General features: G+C 38.7%; 1 long non-coding RNA gene across 1 annotated transcript; it reads right to left on the reverse strand.

The window, feature by feature from the left end:
* Positions 1-2,140: 2,140 nt before the first annotated feature.
* On the reverse strand, positions 2,141-23,964 carry LOC141563754 (uncharacterized). The gene is made up of 3 exons (XR_012488505.1): positions 23,813-23,964; positions 7,291-7,514; positions 2,141-4,867 (listed from the first exon to the last, which is right to left on the reverse strand). It is a non-coding gene; the product is annotated as an uncharacterized LOC141563754 (long non-coding RNA).
* Between the last annotated feature and the right edge of the window lie 1,521 nt (positions 23,965-25,485).

The following is a 25,485-nucleotide window of genomic DNA, read 5'->3' on the forward strand; positions in this document are numbered from 1 at the left end:
GATTTGTCTGGTCATTTCCAAATGAAAGAGAATCCTCTAGCATTCATATTCTTTGCCAACACACACAAAAAAAGAGCTGCTGTCAATATTCTGTGAAACTTTTCCTATTCTCGCTAATTATTAGTGCTCCTTCCCTACTGAAATTATTGTGTATATATAGGATAGAAAAGTTATAATGACATGTAATAGAATGCTTTGAAAGAACTTTTGGAGTGTGCAAAGACATTCTATAACTGGTTCTAACGTGCTAATCATATGGTTAGTAGATAGCAGCTTCTTTGATTACCTACAGTTTCATAACCAGAATTAGGGCACTTTCAAAAGACCTTAATCAACCTTGGCTTCTTTGAGAGTCTGATTGTATTCCTGCTCTGGACTGGACTCTCTCTTGTTTGCTAGAAACAATAATGTAAGGAGATAAGCCTTGGATCCTCTCCCTCAAAGCCAACATGTGGTCCCATGAATACAAGTTCTTTTGTTTTAAGTTTTGTTTTAAGTCAAGGACATTAATCTGGAGCCCGTGACCATGTACGTTTCCAAAGATCAAGAAAACAAAGGGTACAAGCCTTCAGGTGTCTGAGTATCTGGGAATCCTGAAGTTGAATCTACCTCTTTTTACACTGAGATTATACAGATCACCTTCATACAGATAATTATTGAAGACATGATAGTTGATGAGATCACCAAAGGAGAAAGTGTGGAGGCAGGGAGTGGGGGAAATGGACTAGGGAAAGAATAATGGGAAACGCCCACATTTAAGGAACAAAAGGAAAATACTGAGCCATTTTAGGGGAGAGAATGAGTCACTAGGGGGAAACCAGTTGAGCTCAGTGTCACATAAGTCAAGGGAGGAAAAGGCATCCGGAAGACAGCTGTCCACTAGATTCCATGCTGTAGAGAAGGAAAGGACAGAAAAGGGCTTTTGGATTTAAGATTAAGAAGTTCCCTCAGATTTTTTTTTTAGAACATTATATCTAGGTCTTGCCATTGTGCTTCTTATTCTCTTTTACTTATCTGAAGACCTGTCTTAGTAAACTATAAACTTCTCTTTCTCCTCCAATCCAACACTGAATTTACCATCATCCCTCAAACATTTTTTTTTAATTTTTCATCACTATTGGCCAACTGGATGAAACTTTTTTTTTTAACAAGACAGCTATAGACAGCATAGGGTTGAAAATACCAAAACCTACATGAAAATGGATGTTTCCATATATTCATAAGACTTGAATTGATTTCAATAATTTATTCAATAAATATTTTATTTCAATCATTTATTCATCAAACATTTTAAAAGCCTCTAAACACTACAAGACTCTGAGTATACTTTAAAAAGATAAGAAGCTACTGTCTCTGCCCTCAAGAAGCTTACAAGACAACCACAAGAATCTATACTTTTGTAAGTAACATGGATAAAGACATAAACCCTAGTTTATCAAATTCACAAAGCTGTAAGGAAAAATTAACATATTATATTACAGAACTGGAATTCAAAAGATCTCACCAGGCCAAGATGTGGAGAGAGTAAGCTCCAAGTACTTCGTCTGGATTTTTCCATATACAACTAATCTTTTAAAAGATTTTAAAAGATTTTAAAAGAAACAAACCTTGAGATGGATTCTAAATGATTCTAAATTTGTTTGGAGAATATACTCACTGTTTTATTATTTGGAATTATAATGTCATCTGATTTATCAATTAATTAACACATTGTTTCTTCCCTCATTCATTTATTATTGGGGCAGAGAGGTGGAACAGTGGATAGAATGCTAGGTCTGAAGACAAGATTTATCTTCCTAAATTCAAATAGATCATCAGACATTTACTAGCTGAGTCATCCTGGGCAAGTAACTTAAGCTCTATTTACCTCTGTAAAATGACCTGGAAAAGGAAATGGGAAGCTACTCTTTTACCAAGAAAACTCCAAATGGAATCACCAAGACTCAGACATGACAGAAAATGATTGAACAACAACTGATTTATTATGATGAATGAAATTACTTATACCCCACACATATATCTCTCCACTGCTTTTTGAGTCATCTTTAGAAATTATGAGCTTTAGGGAGTAGCTAGGTGGCACAGTGGATAAAGCACCAGCCCTGAAGTCAGGAGGACCCGAGTTCAAATCTGTTCTCAGACACTTAATACTTCTTAGCTGGGTGACCCTGGGCAAGTCACGTAATCCCAATTGCTTCAGGAAAAAAATTTATAAAGTTTAATGATTCATAGTCATAGGCATTTACAAGATAATCTGCTTTTTTTTTTCTCCTTAAAAGAATTTTTCTTTAAAAGAGCAGCTTGATTCCATTGAAAGAAATCATTTGCAAAAACCTGTGCTGGGTATAAACAGGATACATCATGTTATCATATTAATATTCTCTTTGCTCTAACAAGTCTAACTGTTCACATACAGCTGACTGAGAACGACTCCAATATTGGCACTAAATCATTTCCTGCCTGTTTAAGTATAATTTCATTTTTTAAAATTTTATTCTGTGCTTTTCATCTCCAGAGCCTTCTGATCCTTTTCTCAAAGAAAGTGTTAATGATGAGCGGGCATGACACCTCTGGGAGGAGACAGCGTGCTGTAGTAGAAGTCAGGACCATCCTTCTGTGATCTTGGATAAATCACAATTTCTCCGGGTCTAAGTTTTCTCTTTTGTAAAATGAGAGGGCTGGACTAGTGACCTCTGAGGTCATTTCCAGCTCTAAATTATGAATATATGCTTGTAAGTCCAGTTACAGCTTGTGCCCAGAAATTGGAGTAAAAGGTGGAGAGGTACCATCAGAAAGGGCTTTGAGGGAGAGGATCCAAGGCTTATCCCCTTACACTGTTGTTTCTAGCTAATGAGAGAGTCAAGCCAGACTCTTTTACCAGAAAAGAGGGATAATGGATGGGCAGTAGGAGTGCTATACTAGGGTCTCTCTAATTTTAAATTTTATTTATTTTAAAAATTATGAACTTAAACATCAAATATGAACATTGTAATATATAAAGAACAAAAAGAAGAATTGTGCGTGATGATCTGTCTAATTTTTTTTAAAGTATATAGTTACATTTAACAAAACTGCTGTTTGTCAGGCAGTGTATCAATAAGCATTTATTAAATGTCTCCTATGTGTCAGGCACTGTGCTAAGTACTGGGGATACAAGAAAGGACAAAGACAGTCCTTGTTCTCTATGTGGCTGGAAAGTGGTGTGGTGAATAGAGCTGGGTCTGGAGTCAGAAGGGTTCATTTTGTCTTATTTTCCTCATCTGTAAAATGGGGATAATAATAACACCTACCTTATAGAACTGTTGTGAAGATGAAATAATATACTATTTGTAAAGGACTTAGCATAGTGCCTGGTACATCGTAGGCACTTAATAAATGTTTTTCCCTTGTTCTCAGGGAGTTCCTCTGCATCACATTGGGTGGGAATTATCTGAAAGTTTTACACATATTAGAACACAAAGAAAGAACACATATTAGAGATATAATATAATATACATATATAAGATAAGAAAAAGGGGTTGGATTTAACATGTATTTCAACATATTTAACATTTAACATGTATTTCAACATATTTAAAATGTATTGGACTACCTGCCAGCTAGGGGAGAGGGGAGAGGGAAAGAAGGGAAAATTTGGAACAAAAGGTTTTGCAAGGGTCAATGTTGGAAAAATTACCCTTGCATATGCTTTGTAAATTAAAAAAAAGAAAGAGGGTTTGTTTGCAGACTGCAGAATTAAAGGGAAGATATCCAACAAGGATATCCTTTTCTCTCTTCTCCTTTCTTCTTTTTTTTTCTCTTTTTCTCTTTGCATCCCTAACTTAGCAAAATGCCTAGCTCAAAGAAAGCTCTGTTTCCTCCCTAGTTTTTCGAATTGATTTGAAGCTATAGAAATGCAGAATCAGCTATCCTTGGTGTTGAGAAGGGCCGTAGGAGCCATCTGGCTCAATACATATGAGGGCAGGATTCCCTTCTATGATATCACTAACAAGCAGACATCTGAGCTCTGCTTGAAGTCTTTAAAGATACAATGAGATACTGGTGGCAATATAATAGACTGCAACATTCATGTCTCTATTGAAATAATAAACCTAGAAATAACCTACCCTGAAAAGAAAAGTCCCCCCCCAAAAAAAACCCCACATATAATATAGGCCCTAGGATTAATCTATCTACTCTAATTTCCTCTACTGCCTTGGGTCCTCAGAGTGTGGTTGCTGCTTTCCGCTGGGCTCCAGGAGTAATCTGTGGGGTTATAGGAAGGGTTTTTTTAGTACTATTGATATGTTCTCTCCAATTATTAACTGACCATTTAACATCTCCCTAATATTAATCAATGACACCAATCAGCTTTTACAAAAGAATATTTACTAAAAAGAAATAGCAAAGACTAAAATAAAAAAGTTTACTCTCCCCTCCCAAACCCCAGGGTTCAGTTATTACTTTTTACATCTACTGAGACCTTAGAGAGAGTATATTCCATCTTAAAGTTATTAATATAAAATACAACCACTGCCTTAGCAGGAGGTAGGAGAGGTTTCTCTATGACTCCCCCATTCTAGTCTGTTTCTAGTCTGCTTTATGTTTATGGCAACTCTTTTTTCTTTTCTTGGAGTTTCTTCCAAGTTCTTTTCTGATGGACTATAGCCAAAAGATGTCTTGCTCTCAAGGTACAATGTCTCCTTTGCTGAGTTGATTCATTGCCGGATTGGGACAAACAGATTTCTCCTCGGGACTGGCTCCTCATCATACTTAGCTCTTACTTGATACTTCCTCTGGTTGCTAAAGAAACATTTAATGTTTCTTCTTACCTTTTGAAGCTCAAAAGGATGTAATTTGGTCCTTTCTACATCTGGTACTCATTCACCTAAGACCAGAAAATAAATACAAGAAGATAAAAGGAACTGTTATCATCATGACCATCATAGCTACAGCAGAATGAGGTCCATGGCAACAGATGAAGGCTAAGTTAGGAAAGGAGAGGAATGGTCTCCCTGGGAAGTTTCTGCTCAGTTGTGAGAAGGTCAGTACCAGGAAGTGAGCTAAGGAATTAAAGGGCCAGCAGCAGTCATCCATACCTCTATTAGAGGCTGGTCAAAATCAGGAAGCTGGCCAGAGCCAAGGCACAGAATAAGACTCTAGGGATTTGATAACAAGTTTGACAAAACATGACTGAGTTTGGAAAAAAGTTCTCAGTTTTCTGTACTTGATACTCTTTGGACTAATGAAGTAGTTCTTAAGCTTTTTGGTCTTAGGAACACTTTATATATTCTTTTTTCCCCCAAGGCAAATGGGGTTAAGTGACTTGCCCAGAGTCACTCAGCTAGGAAGTGTTAAGTGTCTGAGGTCACATTTGAACTCAGGTCCTCTTGACCTCAGAGCTGATGCTCTATCCACTGCTCTACCTAGCTTCCCCTACTTTACTTTATATAATCTTAAAAATTGTTGAGGACCCCAAAGACCTTTGTTTATGTGGCTTATATTTATCAATACTGTCAACATATCAGTGTTATCATATTAGAAATTAAAACTGACACAATTTTAAAATTTTTATTAATTAGTTATGATGGATAATTAATAATAAACCCAATTATATGTTAGCAATGATGCCCTTATGAAAAATAATCGTATTTTCCAAAATAAAAGTAAGTGAACAGTGGCCTTGTCTTACATATTTTTACAAATCTTTTTAATGCCTAGCTCAATAGAAGACAGCTGGTGTCTCATATCTGCTTCTACTTCCAATCTGTTACGATGTGTTGCTATGGTGGAAGGAGATGAAGAAAATCTGGCTTCACACAGATACATAGTTGGAAAAGGGAGAAATAGTTTAGTAGGCAAATATTTTCCTAGTATTGTTATGGAAATAGTTTTGACTGTGGAGAACTCCAGGAATCTTCTGATCATACTTTAAGAATTGCTAGGCTTATGTATTTATGAGCTTGGTTATTTGTGGCCTGTCCCAGCTTCCTCTGAATTCTGCTACACGGTCCCCACCCGCATTGTTCTTCCTGGCTTAGTGGTGACAGACAAGTGCCTTCTAGGGTTACCAAAATCCACACAATAACACAAAATAACTGGCCTTAACATGACATAGTATAAAAGAACAACAGGTTTCTATGACCAAATGCTAGCCTAGCTAGCATTTTTTTTTCCCTGAAAATTGTTCATTTGTTTCAGTAGTGTCTGAAATTTATTGACAGCCAATTAATTGATGATTTTTTTTTCTTTTCGGAAAACTATTGCACACAGCTAGTTCCCCAATAAATGTTTGTTGGATGAGCCATTCAGTTTCAGGCCCTTCCATAGCCTTAGATAATTGAAGGAAGAAAGCCTACAGAGCTGTCTAATTTCTGTTTCTCAATATAAAATCCCAGGCTGAAGACAGGTTTTCTAGGTGCACTGATCCCTCAGAGCCTGATCCTCTCTGGGTGGACTGATAATATTTGCATAGAGCAAGTATCCATTAGGTGTCTAATGTATGCAGAGTATTGTTCGATCCACTGGAAAGTTGAGGTGAGACATAGTCCTGTCCTGAATGTTTAGTTTAGTACAGGGATAAGATGCTACCAATGAGCCACTAAATGGAAGTCAGAAAGACTCATCTACCTGAGTTCAAACCCGGCTTTAGACATTAACTGTGTGAACCTGGGCAAGTCATTTAACTTTGCTTGCCTCATTTTTCTTATCTGCAAAATGATCTGGAGAAGAAAATGGCAAACTACTCCAGCATTTTTGCTAAGAAAACACCAAATAGGATCACAAAAAGTTGGGCCTGACTGAAAAGTGATTGAATGGCCACAAGATAACACCAACAGAGATTATATGATACAATCTGTAGCCCTAGATGTTTTTCAGAGTGGTTTCCTTCTTCGCTACTACCAGGGTTATGATACTACTGGAGTAGTGGAAGGGAGTTGGTAGAACTGATTGTTAAATTTTCATTATGAGCATTCATACTTTGGAAATTGGCAAACACTACAAACCAAGGTTCAATTAATTGTTTTTGTTCCTTTGTAGATTTAAGAAAATGATGGAGAAAATATCAAACTGCAGATTAAACTTGCAAATGCATCACACATATTTCTTTTCCCCCTGGGGAGCTGCTTGTTAAATATTTATCACCACCTATCTAGTCACAGTTGTCTTTCCCTTTCCCCCTCCCATATGTCCCCTGATACATTCCTGAGCCATACAATTCAAAGCAAAGCAATTCACTGGTTTAAACAGAAGAAAAAGGTGATCAGTATTGAAGAAACCTTCCATATGCAACTAAGTGAAATTGCTCACTGAGTATGATGCTGCCGGTGGGAGAGGGGCTGCTTCTCAGACAAGTCATAATGCTAGAATTGCATCACAGCTGGAAGACCTCCCACAGTTCTGATCTGGGCTCCTAGCAACACATGAGCCTTTCTCCTCCTCCCAAGCTGCTCAGGTTCAGACCTGATCCATTGTCTGATGCTGGGTTTCTTTTCCAGTGAGCTGCTGCCATCTACCGGAGCTGTCCACGGTTCCTAGAATTCAAAAAAAAATGGGAATCACTCTCTTACATAGGAGCAACTTGGGGGCTTTTCAGTCCTTATGTTGGTCAGGCCTGGGTCTCAGGGAGATGATACAAACCAGAAGATTCTCGGATCAGAACTTTTCTTTTTGAAAATCTCCCTGAGAAGCTCTACGTGTTGTGTAGGCTGGAGTTAGTAAGTTCCTTTCAGAGCCCATCAGGTGCAGCTAGAACCAAGGCCGTGCAACAGCCACAGAGCTTGACCGTGCCATGTCCGGGCTAGCTTTCTGGTGGTCCTCCAGAAGGCCTTGGTCTCAGCAGGACATAAAAATGGACAAGAATAGAGTCTAAAATCTTTATTGTCTCCTTCACAGTCTGTGCCTGTCATAGTCTGACCCAATCTCCTCCAGCAGTCTGCCAGTCTCAACCAGTCTCCCCCCAAGTCTGACTTTGTCCCCAGTTTAAACACCTAATTACAATTACATCATTGCAGTATGCTATGTGTAAACTAGAGAATCATTACATCACCATACTAAGTACTAAATATATATGTGAACTAGTGAACCATTATCTCATGAGTTCCACTGGGTTAACACCTTGTTCAAGTATACTTCTCCAGAGTTCCCGCCCTCTACAGACCAGAAAAGCAACATGGTTCTGTGGCCATGTTATATATATAATGCAACAAAAATCAATAGGCTTACTTTGGGTGCAGCACTGTTGGGAGATGGCAATATCCTATATTATCGTTGCACTTGGGAGTAATAAGGGAAGAGGCAAGGTTATTTCTGACTAGAATAAAAAGTGAAAGTCTCCAGGAGGCCATAGTAATTTGAATTAAGGTTTATAGAATGAATAAGAGTTCAAATGGCAGACATAGATGGTGAATACACTCTAGGCAAATTTAAATTCTGGTATTCAAAATTTGCCCCTGATAAGGGAGCAGGAGCCTGGAAACTCACCTAGTTGCTTTCTTCTCTGGTCTTAGGGATTGGGATTCCAAGGTTCTGGTTTGGTAAGAGATGAGGAATCTGGAGGCCTCCCTTAGCAAATTATAAACCAGAGGGTCAAAGTAGGGAGAGAGCCTCTAGGCAAGGGCCAGGAGGGTCCTTCCCAAAGCAAGCCAAGAGGCCAAGAGAAGCTCATATACAAGACTCTGCTATTCTCTGTGGTCCAGTACTATGCACTGTGATCATCTGTGTTATTGCACTTAGCCCTAGGCTGCCACCCTGAGTGTACTTTCCCACCAATCTTTTCCCAAAGCTTGGGAAACAGCAGGGATTTGGGATCCTTGGCCCTGTACAGGATGTACCTGATTTCTGGGAAAAGACTTGACCTTTCATGTGTGTGAGTGTGTGTGTGTGTGTGTGTGTGTGTGTGTGTGTGTGTTTTTAAGAATGAAATCCTTTTTGATTCTGTAAGTAAAGAAAAAGTCCATTGTAGGCAGAGGACATGTTTCACATAAGGTCTATAGAGCAGATACCTATTTTCCACCAACTTTCCTTTTTCCAAGTTCCCACTCAAATCTACAAGTCCAAGATAATAGGATCACAGGGGTGAGGGACTGTCCTCTGCTCTCCCCCACCTCCCAGCACTGGAATTTCTTGTTACATTCTGATCCTAGAGCATCAGCCCTGAAGTCAGGAGGACCTGAGTTTTAAAAATCTGGTCTCTGACACTTAACACTTCCTAGCTGTGTGACCCTGGGATTAAACCCAGTTACCTCAAAAACAAACAAACAAACAAAAACAAATAAAAACAAAAACCATTCTGATCATTGGTATACATCATTTGCACTTTATCCCATTATAAATTAAGAAACTGATGTTCTAGCTTATGAATCAGTCTTCCTATATTAAATTTGGGGGCTATCAACAAAGGGGGTTCAAGCGGTGGGCATATGCACCTGCCCCAAATTAAGCAGCTCTAAACTATTTAAGAAGCACTGAGGTGTTCTCTTGGCTGGTGTTTGTAATGAGTGATACTTAAAAAACCAGCAGGGTATGTGGAAGAAGGTTTGATAAATAGACTGTGTTAAAGGATAAGGGATGGGGGCCAGCTAGATGGTGCAGTGGATAGGGCACCAGCTACAGAGTGAGGATTACCTGAGGTCAAATTCAACCTCAGACACTTAATATTTAAGGGCAAGTCATTTAACCCCAATTGCCTTGCAGAAAAAATAAAATAAAATAAAGGATGTGGGTCAGGAGAGGATGGGGGAGGAATCAGCAGTGAGAGCTCAGTTACTTCAGAATATTAATGCAGATGTTTCTTGGCCTATTTTCAATCCAACCATGTATGGAGGCTTGGTGCTTCTGTTTCTGACCACAAATTACTTTGCTATATGGTTATAAGTAATTTTCTGGTTGACTGTAGAGCCTCAGGAGACAATGACTCAATAGCTGCTGAACTGAAACTAAATATACATACAAAAAGTTCAGATTGGATGCACTCTCATTCTCTTCCTAGTTTTTGAGTGAGGTGGCAGCTAAATCAGAATAGACATTCAAACACAGCCTCAGACACTTACCAGCTCTATAATGCTGGGCAAGTCATTGTAGCTCCCCCTCCTAAGTTTCTTCATCTATAAAAAGGGAGAAATAATAGCACCTACCTCCAAGGGTTGTGTGAGATCAACTGAGATAATTTTTGTAAAGAGCCTAACACAACTGAAGGTGCTACGTAAATGCGCATTCCCTTCCTTTCATCTCTTTTTATCTTTGTTTATTTATTGGGTGTGAGTTATTTTTAATTTGCATTTATCTAATTAATGATTTAGAACATTCCTTCACGTGGTTGTTAGTAATTTGCATTTTCTTCTTGTGAAAACTGCCTGTTCACATGCCTCAAAGAGTGATGGATTTTCCAGGCCCAACAATTATTCCCACACAAAACAAAACAAACAGAAAAACACCAATACCCAAATCCAAACTTCACCTGTTACAGTATAGAGGAGGTTTCAAGAAAGGTTTCACAGCTATAAAATCATAAATCCTCTCAGATTTAGAGAATCTTAGAAGGAATCTCTGGAGCCATCTAATACAACCCCTACATTTATGAGAAATCAGATCCAGAATCCAGAATCAAAAAATCATCTGATTATATGGGGGTGAATGGAAGAGCAAGGATCTGAATCCAGTTTAAATCTAATGCTCTTCATTCCCCAATTGACAAGATGATCAAAAGAAGTAAATTATGTCCAAAGGGCTATAAAATCATACCTAACAATACCACTTCTAAGCATGAATCCCAAAATAGATTTTTTTAAAAGGAAAACGATATGATCTATAAAAAAAAGAATCCTATATGTACAACAATATTTATGGCAGCTCTCTTCTCAGAGCAAAACTGGGGAATGGCTGAATACATTGTGGTTTGTGATTATGATGGAATATTATTGTTCTATAAGAAATGATGAGCAAGATGCTCTCAGAAAAACCTGGAAAGTCCTTCATGAACTCAAGCAAAGTGAGATGTACTGTGTACATAGGAATAGCAAAACTGTGGGATAATCTCCTGTGAATGACTTTGCTATTCTCAGCAATACAATGATCCAAGACTACTCTGAAGGACTTCTGATGAAAAATGCCATCCATGCCCAGAGAAACAACTGATTGTGTCTGAATATAGACTAAAGCATACTTTTTTTTTCTTGAAGATTTTTTTGAGGGAGAGATCTCTGTTTTCTTTTGCAACATAAGATTTATAGAAATGTTTGTATAACTTCACATGTACCTTCTTAATGAGGAGGGGGAGGGGGAGGAAGAGAATCTGTAATTCAAAGTTTTAAAAACAAATATAAAAAATTGTTTTACATGTTACTGGTAATAATAAAAATAACAAAACAAAAAAATCTGGCGTTGTTTTCACTGCACTGAGGAATAAATATCATTGGTCTGCTAACTGGTTTGCAGTTTCTTGAATCCACCTTTTAGAAGATGATGGCATTTGCTTTTCTCCACACTTCTTTGCTTATATCATTCATCTGACATTTAACATTTCGGAGACAGAAAATGAGATGAGGAAGATGACAGAACCAAGAACAATGTGGGTTAGAGTCAATAAAAATGGCTCCAAATGAAAAATAGGAAAAGACATCAACTTCCATTGCAGAGGCAGGGGATTATGAGGGTAAGACATATATAACATCAGGCTTATGTTGGGTGATTTGGGTGAACTCCCCCCTTTTTATTTTTATTCTTCATTGAAAGGAATAGATGACTGAAAAGAGAAGAGCTATGTTTGGAGATAAGAGGTGACTTCATAAAAAATATATCAATGAAATTTATTTTTTAAATGAAGTTAGCACATACATTTTGGGGATAAGGTTAAAATCAATAAATATGAGAAAATTATAGAAACTTTGTAGAGTACTGGAGAGCACTGTAGTCTATGCACTGGCTTAGGAGGCCTGAACCTAGGATCTGTAGTGTGGCAGCCCCCCACGTGTCATCCTCAACTTCTCATTCTCTCTTCTATTCAATCAGTCATCAAATCCTGTCAATTCTACCTTCATGACAGGCTCCTGTACACCTCCTTATCTCCTCTGATTCAATCAATTTCCTGATACACCTCAAGCCTGGACTATTGCAATGCTTTCTTTCTGTTTCAACTCTTTCTCCCTTCTAGGCCATCTTCCAATCAGCAGTCAAATTGATTTTCCTAAAGCACAAGTCTCTCCATATCACCTTTCCTCCCACCCCCAGCTAATAAATTCCAGTGGTTCCTTATCACCCCCAGTATCAAATATAAAGTCCTGTTTGGCAATTCCTCATAACCTGTTCCCTTTCCACCTTTCTGATCTTGACAGGAGTAAATCTGAAATAATTGAAGAAACAAAGCTTCAAGCTTCTGAGCATATTGATTTAATAAGCAATGCGTGCCAATTGCATGACAAATCAGGACCAACTTATCACTGAACCCCCAATACAGGATCTATAGACTTTTTACCCATTAAATGAAAATAATAGGATTTAAACCAAGATATAAGATTAGGAGTAAGTCCCTTTGGTCCAGCAGCATTACTACTGGGCTTATATCCCAAGGGACCTGTATGTGCAAGGATATTTGTGGCAGTTCTCTTTGTAGTGGCCAGAAACTGGAAACTAAGGGGATGGTCATCAGGTGGAGAATGGCTGAATAAACTGTGGTATATGAATGTTATGAAATATTATTGTTCTGTAAGAAATGACCAACAGCATGATTGCAGAGAGGCCTGGAGAGACTTACATGAACTGATGCTGAGTGAAGTGAGCAGGACCAGGAGATCATTATATACTTCAACAACAATACTGTGTGATGATCAATTCTGAAGGACATGGCCATCTTCAACAATGAGATGAACCAAATCAGTTCCAATAGAGCAGTAATGAATTGAACCAGTTACTCCCAATGAAGATGGGAGATGACTGAACCACTACATAGAATTCCCAATCCCTCTGTTTTTGTCCACCTGCATTTTTTATTTCCTTCACAGGCTAATTGTACACTATTTCAAAATCTGATTCTTTTGTACAGCAAAATAACTGTTTGGACATGTATACATGTATTGTATTTGACTTATACTATAACATATGTAACATGTATTGGTCAACCTGCCATCTGGGGGAGGGGGTGGGGGGAAGGAGGGGAAAAGTTGGAACAAAAGGTTTTCCAATTGTCAATGCTGAAAAATTACCCATGCATATATCTTGTAAATAAAAAGCTATAATAAAAATAATTTAATTTAATTAAAAAGATTAGGAGTAAGTTCTGTCCAAGTTGGTAGGAGGAAAGTGGACAGGTGTAATTTCCTAAAATCAGAAAAAGAGGTATTCTGTGTCCCTTTCCCCAGGGGTCTGAATTCAATCAAAGGATCACAGAAACAATAACGAATCGATCAGTATTATGGGGCCAGTTTTCATTAACACATATGGGTTGCTTGAGATGTACAATTGTACATCTCCTTCCATCGATTTTCAGAGCTGACTAGATCTCTGGTCAGGATAAACTAGGTCCTTAGTTGAGGGTCTCTAAGCAGCAAGCAGAGGTGGTTCAGCTTCCTGTTATGTAGAGCTAAGTTCAAACAGTGCAATAAAGTTTTCTCACAACTCCCATAATTGAATAAAGTTTTCTGATAAGACAAAAATTGGGTTAGACCCATAACTGAATCAAAAGGGAACTGAGCTAGCTCCAGAATTGAGTTATAAAGTGAAGTCAGTGTGGTTCACTCAATTCCCACAATTCCCTCATTAGTTCTTATTCTCCTCTCCATCCAGTGATACTCCATCTCCTGACTGCAAGTGATCTCCCTCTGTCCCCTATGTCTCAAATATTCTCTTTCATCTCCACCTTCTGGCTTCCAAGGACTCCAGGGAAGTCTCAGCTAAAGTTTTACCTGGCCCAATCCTCCTTTATCTTAGTGCCTTCTCTTTGAAATTATCTCCAACTGATCTTGCCTTTGTCTTGTTTGTATATAATGGTTTACATAGTGTCCCCCAATAAAGAGTGGCTTTAGAGAGAGAACTTTAGAGAAGTGAGAGTTTTTGTTATTTCTTATATCTCCACTGCTTAGCATACTGCCTGGCACATAGTAGGTGCTTAATAAATCATAGCTAATTTATATCACTGTTAACTGTTATAGAGTGTTAACTGCTATGTCTGACTGGGGGGGGGGCGGGGAATGGGCAGCGACTATAGCCAGAGATAGCCAGTGGAAAGCTTGCATCTGCCCTAATATCCATATCAAGACAGCCAACTCCCTAACTTCCCAATTTCTCAGATTCCTGAAATCAGATTCCTGACTTCTCTTAGCCACACGTAGCCGTGACCTGGATTTCACCATCATCACGTGAGCATAATGGAACATTATTCTTTTGTAAGAAATGATGAATGTGATAAACAAAGAGAAACCTGGAATGATTCAACTGAGCTAAAGTGAGGTAAGAAGAACCAGGAAAACAACATACACGATGACCACAATAATGTCAATGGAAAAGACAAAGTAATGGAAACTGATGCAAAGTTATATGTGTGCATATTTGTACACATGTACAGCAATGCATTATAGACAGGTGTGCATATTCATACCTATGTGCATGTACACACATGCATAGGTTTTGTGGCTATTTACACATGCATAGATATGTTTGCATGTTTGCACAGTGTATACACACGTGTACAGAAACTTATAGGTTTACACGTGTGCATCATGGACGTATGTCTGCAAATTTACAATATGTGTCTGCAGTAAGCTATGTATTCATGTTTACACATAGTGCATATGTGCTGTATATAGATATATGTTTACACTTATGTGTAAATAGAGATAAATTTGTGTGCATAATTACATATACATATATACAAACACACATAGAGTTTTCTGTCTCCTGTGCCAGTCTTTCCCCCGAGCTTCAGATTCATATTTGACATCAGACATTTCAAGCTGGTTGTCCCAGAAATATCTCAAGCACAGTGTGTCCAAGATAGAACAAATGATCTTTCCCCCTCAAGCCCATCTCTGTTCAAACTTCTGTATTTCTACTGAAGATACTGCTATTCTAGTCCCCTGGTTCATGCCTAAGCTCTGTCCTTGGCTCTTCCTCTTCGTCACCCCACACACCGAAGCAGTTTACAAATCCTGTTGTTTCTTCTTTCCTGACGTTTTTTGCATCTACATCTCCTCTCTTCTCATAGGTAGCTGCCACCTTTGTTCAGGACTGCAATGGACTCAAAGTTGGTTTCCCTTCCTCAAGTGTCTTCCCACTTCAGACTAACTTCCACATTCCAACCTGAGTGAGTTTTCTAAAGTTTAAATTAATCTGGTTATTCCTCTACTAATGGATTCTAGAATATTTTAGAAGCTCCCCTGTTTAATTTGTAAGTCCTTCAAAGCTGGCCCCACCCACACTAATTTTTTTTAACCTCAGTATATATTACTCTCCATCCCTGGCTCGATGCTCCAGCCTTTTTCTGTTCCTCACACACAATTCTCCATGTTCTTGTCCAGCAGTCCTCCATGTCTGGAATGCCCTCCTACTTATTTTCACCTCTTAGAATTCTTTCTTCAAGACACCGCTCAAGAACCAGCTTCCACCTGGAGATTTTCTTCATCCCCCAACTGCTAGAGCTAGCTTTATTTAATTGTATTTATTCTCTTCATGACAGCAGCTAGATGGCACAGTGGATAGAGTGCAGGGCCTAGAGTCAAGAAGACCCAAGTTCAAATGTGATCTCAGATACTGTGTGATCCTGGGAAAGTCCCTTAACCCTGTTTACCTCAGTTTCCTCATCTGTCAAATGTACTGGAGAAGAAAATGGCAAAACACTCCAGTGTCTTTGTCAAGAAAACCTAAAAAAACCCTTAAATTAATAAATAAATAAAGAGAAAACCTCAAGTGGGATCACAAAGAGGTGGACATGACTAAAATAACTGAATAATATCCAAAAAATTCTCTTCATATTAATTTTGCATATACAAATGCAAGTGTACATTGTATCTCCTCTATTCTGACTACTGACCTCCCTAGATTCCTTTAAGTCCCAACTAAATACCTAGCTGCTATAGGAAGCCTTTCCTAATCCCTCTGAAGTCCAGGGCCTTCCCCTCTGTTAATTATTTCCCAGGGGGCAGCTAGGTGGCGCAGTGGATAGATCAGCCCTGAATTCAGGAGGACCCGAGTTCAAATGTGGTCTCAGACACTTAACACTTCCTAACTGTGTGACCCTGGGCAAGTCACTTAACCCCAGCCTCAAAAAAAAAAAATTATTTCCCATTTATCTGGCACATGACTTGCTTTATATATATTTGTTTGTTGTTTTCCCCATTACATTGTCAGCTCCTTGAGGGCAAGATCCATTTTTTGCCTCTTATTATATCTCCAATTCTTAGCATAATGCCCAGCACATAGTAGGGTGCTTAATAAACGTTTATGTACTGACTGATGAGTACAAAAGTCCACCTGGTCCTAACGTAATAGTGTTTGGAGAATTCAAACTCAGAATGTGCTGAGACCATCCAGGAAAGATAAGGAAAACAGAAAGATTTTGTATTTATAAACTGTTTTGGAGAAGGGTTGATGGAATGATGATGAGGGAGAACAAGCTGCCAGGAACCTGGAGGCAGGGAGGGAGAAAATTTGGAGCACAAGGTTTTGCAAGAGTAGATATTAAAAACTATCTTTGCATATATTGTTGAAAATAAAAAGCTATCGTATTATAAAAAATTAAATCTTTGGTGGAACATTTGATACCTTTTACTGTTGCCAAATTTTTCACAAGTTCCACATTCAGTTATATAATCTACCATTTAAGAAGCTTTAACATCTTTTTTTAAATTAAAGCCTTTTATTTTCAAAACCTATACATAGATAATTTTCAACATTCACCCTTGCAAAACCTTGTGTTCCAAAAAAATTTTCCCTCCTTTCCTCCTAACCCCTTCCTCTAGATGACAAGCAATCCGATATATATATTAAATATGTACAATTCTTCTATATATTTCCACAATTATCACGCTGCACAGGAAAAATCAGACAAAAAGGGAAATTTTTGAAAGAAAACAAAATGCAAGCAAACATCAATTAAAAAAAAATACTATGCTGTGATCCACACTCAGTCCCCACAGTTCTCTCTCTGGGTGCAGATAGCTCTCTTCATCAAAAGACCATTGGAACTGGCCTGAAGGTGGTGATTTAATATCTTTAGAACCAATTGAACTGCATTCTGGAGCAGAAGTCTCTGAAGTGGGGGCCCTGTACCTTACATAGGCTAGGGCAGACCTTCATGGAATTATAGATTGGGGATGGAAGGATGGGTCACTCAGGGCTCCTACATAGTGTCCTACAATCCTGTCCTTGACTTTCAAATGTTATCTGGCAATCCCCTACACGCACACACACACACCCTCCAACCCTGGGAGTAAGCTTTCCAGTACCACTATAACCTAACTGCAGAAGAACCTGAATAATGCAGTGCTGACAAAATATTCCCTGCCCTCAGTACAGCCACACCCTGCTTCCCTCTCTCCCACATCAACTTATGATTTCAGCAGGTACCCTTATAAGGGTTCTGCAATAAAAGCAAAGGATGCTGAGTAAGAGCCCCTATGAGTCACTCATGATGAACTGACATGTACAGGATGTAATCTTCACAATACTTCTCATTGCATTCTCTCCATCCTCCCCACTACTAATCTCCCCTCTTCTGATCTTTCCTTTTGGTGGAAAAGGATGTGTTCTATCCACTGAGCCACCTGATCGATGAAGAATAGTCATTAATGTTGCCACGTCAACTTGGAAGGGTATCTTTTATTAAGAGCCTCCCCATCTTTCTTGGTTATAGAGCCTGTATAAAGCCAGTGATTTTTTCATGGTACCCCCAGGCCAAAAGAAACAATTAACAATTCCACTTATTAAGTAGTTAGGTCAAAAAATTTAAAGATTCCAGGGAGCCTCAGTAAGTTTATTATGACTCTGTGATAGTTTCAGAACCAAGTTTCTAATGGTTTACTCCAGTGATTTGTGTTTGATCCTGTCACATTCTTTTTTTTTTTTCTTTAAATAGTGATTTGGATAAAGGCCTAAATGACATGCTTATCAAATTTAAAGATGACACAAAGCTACCATGGCCAGCTGGGATAGGACCTGAGTTTCCCTCAGACAATTTAAAAGCTTTAACAAAAAGAAGACAAATTATTCTCAGAATCTAACTGGATTCAGCTTTCCTGACTCAGCTTCTTTCCCTGTCCCCCAATCCATCCAAGACAAAGCTGAGATCTGATTGGCCCTGACAAAACTTCCTGGTCATCTATGGGTGTTAAAAAGTCCCAGCCACACTGAACCTGCGCATCTCAGACTTGGTGGGTCCCCAAGACCGAGTGACTCTCCAATACCCAAGCAGATATATTTCCAGATGGCGACAAAGGGGTCATGCCCCAAACACCTAAGTGCCACTGTAATTTGAATATTTTCATTACATCAGAGCAAAATAAACCTCCTTTGCTAAATATTCAATAATTTTTGTCCCCAAATCCAAATCCAACCAGGAAAATATTGGTATTAGAACTTTACCTCCCTCGGAATCTAATACTTAACATGCAACAAGAAAATGGGATTTACACACATATATTGTATCTAGGTTATACTGTAACACATTTAATATGTATGGGATTGCCTGTCATCTAGGGGAGGGAGTAGAAGGAGGGAGGGGAAATTTTGGAAAAATGAATACAAGGAATAATGTTATAAAAAATTACTCATGCATATGTACTGTCAAAAATGTATAATTATAAAATTAATAAAATAAAAAATAAAAAAAGAACTTTACCTCCCATGGTAGCTAGCTAACACTTTGGGCAACATTGGGATTCAAAAAGGTTTCAACAGCCTGAAACATTGGGCAAAACCTTATAAGGAGTAAATATAAAATAAAAAACACTTTGACCTCCAAAGCAACTTCCTAACTACAAAACAGGGGACAGATAGCACTTTATCCGAGAAAGATCCATGGATTTTAGTGAACTGCAAACTCAGTGTGAGTCAATGTGTAATAACCTGGGCATTTATAGAAGCACAGCTTCCAGAACTTTGAGGAAATAGTCCCGTCATATTCTGGTCAGCCCACATTGAGAACTTGTGATTCCATTATCCATAAAGGTTTTCAAGCAGAGACAAGTACACCATAGAAAAAATTCCGGCTCCTAATGACTCAAACTAGGTGCCTTAGGCCCCTTCCAAGTCAGGGATTCTATGATTCTGTGACTGGATCATCTGATTTCACATCCACTTTGGAGATCACCTAGTACAACTTTCTTCCCAGTGAAGATATAACTTCTATAATAATCATTCAATCAATCACTTCATCAATCGAGCAACAAGTACTTATTAAGACTTGCCATTATTTCGAGCAAAGAAATGTTGATTTTTAAAAGTTATCATAAACATAACCATAAAAATAATTTTTAAATGAGGCATACAATCACACATAAAACATTAAACTCATCACAAGAAAGTAGAATCAAAATAACTAACAAGTAGACAAAAATGGTGTTTGAGCTGAGTTTTTCTCTGACTGCCTAAAGTTCTTCTTTTTTTTGTGTAGCTGTCAATGAACAATTATGTACGATCCATAATTTATGGAGCCTTGTTCTGGGTGCTGGAGAAATGAGGTTTAAAAAAAGAAAAAAGAAAAAAAGGAGGTGATCTCTGCCTCTGATGAGCTTACATTCTATTAAAAGATTCTATTAGATCATTTTCAAAGGTAAGTATAACACAAGGTAGGAGTGATGGGAAAAGGAAGAATTCAGGCAAAGAATTGGAATACTAGAAGAGTCAGGGAGGGGCAGCTAGGGGGCGCAGTGGATAGAGCACCAGCCCTGAATTCAGGAGGACCGGAGTTCAAATCTGATCTCAGACCTTAACACTTCCTAGCTGTGTGACCCTGGGCAAGTCACTTAACCCAGCCTCAGGGGGAAAAAGAAAAAAAAAAAAAGAGTTAGGGGGATCTGCTGATTCTCTTCCTACCAGGCATTTTTTCCCCTAGTATCCCTTACCGTAGCATCATCCATGTCTGTAAAAGTACTCCTAGCCTATATCCTCTGCCTTTTCCTCCTCCTTTTCCTTTTCCTCCTCCTCTTTGTCCTCCTTCTCTTTCTTTTTCTTCTTTTTCCTCTTCTTATTTTTTTGGAAGAAATCAAGATTAAACTTGCCAGGGGTCACACAGTAAATAAACATCTAAAGCCAAATTTGAATTTAGGGCCTCCTGACTACAGCCCTGTGCCACTAGCTGCCCCTGCCTCTTCATTCTCTACATTTTCTCTCTTGGTATTCTTGTCAGCCCCCGGAGTTTCAACTATTATCACTATTTAAGTGATTAACAAATCATGCTTATCTTTATCCTTCCTCCTAACCTCCTTCCTCCAGATTTCGCTATTTCTGACATTGACACTGTCATCCTTTCCAGCCGTCCAGGTTTGTAGTCTCAGATTAATTCTCAACTCTTCCTTCCTTCTCTCTCTCCCCTTACATGTGATCTGTTGCCAAATATTGTCATTTCTGCTTATACACCATTTCTTGTATCTGTCCCCACATCTCATGGTCACCACCTTGGTTCAGGTCCACATCACCACTCACCACCATTATTGTAATAGCTTTTGAATTGATCTCTTGGCTTCCAGTCTCTCCCCTTTCAAATCCATTTATCTCATGGCTGCCAAACTTACTAAAGTACAGGTCTGACCTTGCTCAAGAAATTTTATTGTTGTACATTTATTCAGTCATGTCCAGTTCTTCAAGACCTCATAGACCACAGCACACCAGACCCTCCAGTCCTCCACTATCTCCTAAAATCAATCGGTCCAAACTCATGTTCATTGTTTGCGTGAAACTAGCTCACCCTCTGCCGTCCCCTTCTCCTTTTGACATCAATCTTTCCCAATGTCAAGATGTTTTTGACAATCCCATATTTTCATTGTGTGGCCAAAGTATTTCATCTTCAGCTTCAGTATTTGTCCTAATGAGTAATCTGAATTAATTCCTTTTGTAGCTCCTTGTAATCCAAGGAACTCCCAGAAGTCTTCTTTAGCACCACAGTTTGAAAATGTTGATTCTGTGGTGCTCAGTTTTCCTATTGATCCACCTCTCATAGCCACACATTGATCCTGGAAAAGACATAACTTGGACGATATGTACCTTAGTCAGCAAAGTGATGACTCCACTTTTTAATATGCTGTCCAGATTTGTGTCGATCTGTCCAAGGAGCCAATAGCTTTTAATTTTCATGGCTGCAGTCGCCATCTTCAGTGATCTTTGAGCCCAAAAATATAAGATCTGAAACTATTTCAATTTCTCTATTTGCCAGGAAATGGTGGGACCAGTTGCTATGATTTCAGTGGGGGTTTTAACCAAACTAGCCAACAATGATGTTTCCTATATATTTCTCACTTCTGTGGCTTTGCATAGGCTATTTCCATGTGTGTAAAGTTTTCCCTGCTCAGCTCCATCTCTAGGAAACTATAGCTTTCTGCAAGACAAAGAGCAGCTTTCTATACAGTCCTTTTCTAATTCCCCTAATTTACAATCCTCCTCTATAAAAGTTACTTTTAATTTATTTTGTCTGTGTAATAGGGGGGAGACAAATAGAGGGTTAGCAGGAGGGGAAAACTGGCAAATGAGAACCCAGTCCTTAGAGCATACTTATATTTGCCCTTCCTGGTGGGCTATGTAGAGCATGTTCAGATATTCCTACATTATTCTAATTAATACATGGAAATTGATAAGATTACTTCTAATCACAAATTACTGAGGGACTGGTGTAGGATGTTGACAAACTGGGTTAGGAACTGGAAGGAATGATGACCCTGAGTTATTGATCCAGAACCGAAAGTGCATAGGAAGGAGTGATCTGCTTCTCTAGTGGCCTCCTTTTTGCTTCTTTTCCTGCCTAAAGTTAAATATGGTAGAACCACTGTGAGCTGCTCAGTGAGGGGAAAGGCAGCTGCCTCCTCTTCCACTAGTGATTATATGGCATCTCTGTTTCTTTTGTATTTATTGTTTCCTAATCTAGATCTAGAAGACCTAATGAAGATCATTAAATCTTGAGCTAATGATGATCTTCTGAGGTCAGGCAAGAGAACCCCACAGCACCCTCTCTCTTGATAGTCCAGATCACTAAGTAAATTGGTATTTGATTTATCATTCACCAACTAGATGATATAGGAAAGAGAAAACATTAAATGAAGAAAGAAAGAAAGAAAGAAAGAAAGAAAGAAAGAAAGAAAGAAAGAAAGAAAGAAAGAAAGAAAGAAAGAAAGAAAGAAAGAAAGAAAGAAAGAAAGAAAGAAGGAAAGAAAGAAAGAAAGAAGGAAAGAAAGAAAGAAAGAAAGAAAGAAAGAAAGAAAGAAAGAAAGAAAGAAAGAAAGAAAGAAAGAAAGAAAGAAAGAAAGAAAGAAGAAGAAAGAAAGGAGAGAGAGAAAGAAGGAAGGAAAGAAGGAAGGAAGGAAGGAAGGAAGGAAGGAAGGAAGGAAGGAAGAAAGAAGGAAAGAAAGAAGGAAAGAAAGAAAGAAAGAAGGAAAGAAAGAAAGAAAGAAGGAAAGAAAGAAAGAAAGAAAGAAAGAAAGAAAGAAAGAAAGAAAGAAAGAAAGAAAGAAAGAAAGAAAGAAAGAAAGAAAGAAAGAAAGAAAGAAAGAAAGAAAGAAAGAAAGAAAGAAAGAAAGAAAGGAAAGAAAGGAAGGAAGGAAGGAAGGAAGGAAGGAAGGAAGGAAGGAAGGAAGGAAGGAAGGAAGGAAGGAAGGAAGGAAGAAGGAAGGAAGGAAGAAAAGGAAGGAAGGAAGGAAGGAAGGAAGGAAGGAAGGAAGGAAGGAAGAAAAGGAAGGAAGGAAAGAAGGAAGCAAGGAAGAAAGAAAAGGAAGGAAGGAAGGAAGGAAGGAAGAAAGGAAGGAAGGAAGGAAGGAAGGAAGGAAGGAAGGAAGGAAGGAAGGAAGAAAAGGAAGGAAGGAAGGAAGGAAGGAAGGAAGGAAGGAAGGAAGAAAGAAAAGGAAGGAAGGAAGGAAGGAAGGAAGGAAGGAAGGAAGGAAGGAAGGAAGGAAGGAAGGAAGGAAGGAAGGAAGGAAGGAAGGAAGGAAGGAAGGAAGGAAGGAAGATCTTTATAGAAGGGAATACCCAGGGAACCAAGATATTCATCAGAGTGATCACAGGTCCAACAGAATCAGTAGTATCCAACAGTGTCTGCTGGATGGGTAATGACTGGTAACATAGAAAATATCTGCAGTGGAAAGAGAAATATGATCCCCTGACAATGAGGCTACAGTGAGAAATGCTGGCCATAGATTGTAGAAAGGAACCCATCCTTGAGGCCTAACAAAAAGCTACATCCAAGGGAAACATCTCAGCAAAAACCCTTTTCTAGAAGCTAAGAGTTCTATTGATTGATTATTAATAAGGAACACATCACACAGGGGCTCATAAACTAGGAAATCCTATCTTCTGTAGATTATCCGGAGAATCCTGATCAGTCCTCAAGCTGCCAAAGAATGAGAGGTGGGAGAGTGAATCCAGAGGGAGTGCCACATATATTAAGTATAGGTCATTCCCCCCCACACACACACACAGCCTCTGTGAGGTAGAGACTTTCATTTTCATTTATATAGTTCAGTGCCCACCTACCACAGGACCTAGCAGGTAGTAAGCTTCTAATAACTGGTTATTGAATTGAATTTCGTCACGGAATGCTTCCCCAAAGACAATCGAACTGAAAAGAATGGCAGTTTTTTTGACAAGTCAAAGAAGGAAATTTCACAGCTTCCTGTAATTTAGTGAACAGCCTAGCACCTCTTACCTCCAGGAGAGAAGAAAACATCCAAACACTTTCCTGATGCTGGTAATAGGTAGAGTAGGAGTATACGGAGGCTGGCCTGTGATTTTCTTATGATGGCATGTGTTGAGAACACAGCTTGAATATGTGGAGGGTGGAAAGTTAGTGTTTGGCTTGAGAGATCAAGGGGAGATTAGGTAACTGACTGTGTGGAAGGTGAGGGAGTGTTTCTTGGTGTGACTATTTGTCAGTGAGTTATAATTTAATGCATGAGTCAGTGGGAGAGTGTTCTAGTCCACATCCCTAGGTAATCTGATGGAGAGTTTCCAGTTTTCAGGTGTGAATTGCTAGCGAATTTGGGAATGCAGAGAAAGTGGGTGGTGAAGGGGAGGCTGGTAAATTGCATTGGTACTTTGTGCCCTGAGATTGAATGGATGATGAATATCCATATTTTGGGAGTTGTGGTGATGAATGGAACAGTTCTGAACCTCCAGTTCTCTTGCAAAAAAAAAAATTAACAAAACCAGTAAGTGGAGAAATAATTATTTTTTTAAATGGTGAATTATTGAGCTAGAGATCACATGAGAGGGTTGCTAACTCTATGAAGGTATCTTTGCAGTTTACAGTCTAGGGTATTAAGACCAGATAGTTAATTCTAATACATAACATCACAAATGATGAATCTGAGCATTCTCAAGCTTCCCCTCCTTCCCCAATTATTCAATAAGCATTAATGAAATATCTGTCCGGTACTGGTCTGGTATGGGGTCTACATTCTACTGGGGGAAATAAAACATGGAATTTTCAAGCTAATAAAAAGAGCAAGAATTGTATTACCTTTTATTCTTTCCTGGGATATATGAGCTTTCTAGCTCTGGGAAGTTTCATTATGGCTTTCATTATGGGAGCTCTCTGGACACCTTCAGTGAGACCAAATGCTTCCTGTTCTACATGCCAGATTTCTGAAGGGTCTCTTTCCTCCCTAGATCTCAGTATTGAGGGAAAAGGCATGCAATCTATTGTTCCGTCACCATCCCCACCCCCCACCCCAGTCTGGTCCTGAGGGTTGAAGGCTCAAGAACTTGATCTTATTAGTACATCTAGTGGAGGTCAGTCTTTGGGGACAGACTTATTCTGGTCAAATTCAAAAATAGTATTAACAACAACAATAACTGAAAAAAGTTATTTATAAATTATTTTATTTATAAAGTTTATTTTTAAAGTACTTTAAGGTATGCAAAGTTCTGTATAAATATTATCTCATTTGATCCCCACCATACTCTTGGGACATATGTACTATTGTTTTCCCCATTTTATAGGTGAGGAAAATGAGGCAAACAGATTAAGTCACTTGCTCAGGATCACACAGTTAGTAAGTAGCTGAGGCAGAATTTGAACTCAAGTTGTTTTTTTTTTTTAATTAGGGCCAGTGTTTTCTTTTTATTCCCTTTTCTTTTCTCTTTCTTTGTTCCTTTGTCCTTCCTCCCCCCCCCCCCCCCCCCCCGTAATTGGGGTTAAGTGACTTGCCCAGGGCCACACAGCTAGGAAGTATTAAGTGTCTGAGGTCAAATTTGAACTCAGATCCTCCTGATGTCAGCACTGGTGCTCTATCTACTTCGCCACCTAGCTGCCCCCTTCCTTCCTTCCTTCCTTCCTTCCTTCCTTCCTTCCTTCCTTCCTTCCTTCCTTCCTTCTTT

The sequence above is a fragment of the Sminthopsis crassicaudata genome, chromosome 3 (genome assembly GCF_048593235.1).
Source record: "Sminthopsis crassicaudata isolate SCR6 chromosome 3, ASM4859323v1, whole genome shotgun sequence".
In the NCBI taxonomy this organism is placed as follows: domain Eukaryota; kingdom Metazoa; phylum Chordata; class Mammalia; order Dasyuromorphia; family Dasyuridae; genus Sminthopsis; species Sminthopsis crassicaudata.